Source organism: Petaurus breviceps, unplaced genomic scaffold, assembly GCF_028583685.1.
Source record: "Petaurus breviceps papuanus isolate PSGF00001 unplaced genomic scaffold, PetGlider_PUasm1.0 90294, whole genome shotgun sequence".
Classification (NCBI taxonomy): Eukaryota; Metazoa; Chordata; class Mammalia; order Diprotodontia; family Petauridae; genus Petaurus; species Petaurus breviceps.
This window is the reverse complement of record NW_027187208.1, coordinates 493,395-495,663: the sequence shown is the minus strand read 5'-3', so window position 1 is coordinate 495,663 and position 2,269 is coordinate 493,395.

Sequence of the window (2,269 nt, the reverse complement as noted above, 5' to 3'; positions counted from 1 at the left end):
ATCAAAACAACCCAGAAGTTTTATATTTTAGCCAGGCAACTGACAAATATGACAAAAGATAGGAATAACAAAAAAATTTTTTTTGGGAGGTGTTATTGTAGGAAAGAAGATACAATAAATTAAACAGATTAGACAGTTGGGAAAAAAATTTAACAATATAAATGAAAGTACAAGAAAGCATAGATTACGTTAATATGTGATTTTCTAAATCAATATGGATCCACAGAGATTGATATTTATTGCTCAGTCATTCTATTTGAGTTTCAGACATTGCACTAAAGCATTGATGGTGTTACTGTGTATACATACAACCATTCTGGAAAGCAATTTTAAATTATGCAGATGAAGTGGCTAAAATGTCAATACCCCTTGATCCAGTGATTTTATTTAGAGGCATAAACCCTGAGGAAGTCATAAAGAAAAAAAGAAGGGTTTCTTTCACACAAAAAATAGTTATAACATCACTTTTTATGGAAGCAGGGAATTGGTGACAAAGTGGGGTTTATCAAAAGAGGAATGGCTGAACAAATTGTGGCGCATGAATATAATCATGGAATCTTGTGAAATTTTAATCGATTATTGATCAGTCATTTATTTTTGTCCCATTCTTTAATTACACATATAATTTAATTCTTATGAATCTTAGTATATCAAGAAGTAAATATGAGATTCTGTGTAGGCTGATAGGACATTGGCTCCAACTGGCTCCCCTCTTAACCAAATTATCATTTCTATTAAAAGCCTTTGCCAAGTTAAGTTTCTTATTTCTATAAAGAGTCTTGCTGTAGACTACAGTTATAGTTTATAGTTACTCCATGGCCAAATATAAATTACATTAGGATGGGGAACCCCCTGGGTATTGCTCACCTGTCAAAGTTCTTCATTCTCATGAAAATTCCCTATTCTTGTCAAAGATGGTTACAAGAGATAGACTTCTGTAATGATACTGTAATGTACCCAAATGACCCAACCAATCAGAAAATGTAAACCCCTGTGAGAATCATATCATGTTTATTTGGGATTAATGATCTTCATTGATATATGTTCCCCATTGTGATGTTTCTTATTTATGTCTATAAAATTGCTTTATAAACTCAGTTCATGGTCCTTGTACCCATTTTATTGGCAAACTGCTAGCCATGGCTAATAAACTGATTTTGCTGGATATATTTTTACATCATTTTTCTTTATTCACAGATTTTAATCATGGCATTCTAATGCTGTAAAAATGACAATTATATGGATATAGAGAAGCATGGAAAAATTATATGACTTTATGTAACATGAAATTGAGTGTTGAAAACTATATATATATGTATGTATACACACATATGTACACAATGTAAATGGAAAAAAAGTAACCATTTAACAATCAAATGAATATTGCAAAATTACAAGGCTCCAAAGAAAAGATATGATATATCCCTACCCAGTCCTAGGAAGAGGTGGGTGGGGGTCCATGGGTACATCATTTTAGATATTTTCCATATATTCACTGGTTATTTTTAATTTTTGCTGTCCTCTCTTTCTTAAAAAACTAAACAAAACAAAGTTTGTTATAAGGGATGATTCTCTAAGATGAGAGAGAAGGTATTACACAAGGCAGAAGTTTAGGTAATTTTGAAAAAAATTTACATAAGTCCTATATTTAAAAACAAGCAAAATGCTCATCAGAACAACTCTTGCATTTTACCTCAAATGATGCAAATTGACAAAGATTATAAAAGCTGGGAAAAGTCTGCTAGATGTAATGCGGAAAGAGGAAACCAATATACTGTGGATAGAGTTTTGAAATGGTCTAACCATTCTGGACTACAATTTGGAATTATGATGAGACATGAATGAACATTTCTCACCATATCCTGTAGCCCATAGATCTTATTGCTAGGCATATACCATAAGACGGGCAAAGATAAGAAGATATGCTGTGTCCTACATGCTATCAGATCATTTATAGCAATTCTTTTTTGTAGTAGCAAAGAACTTCAAAAAAGAAAATGCACATTAGTTAAGGAAGAGCAACAAACTGTGGTACATGAATGGATGATATAACCATAAAATCTCCATCCCAAACCAATTATTATCATGAATAAAATTAAGGTGATACGTTGGGCTTCCTGTCCCAGAATTGGATGAGCTGTATTTCCACCTCATGATTCTATGGGAAGATCGGCTATATTCCCCTTTTAGGCATGGCTTTCAGTAATGCTGTTATCTCAAGTCCTCATTCTGGTCTATCCCTACTCCCATTCCTGCAGTTAGCACCCAG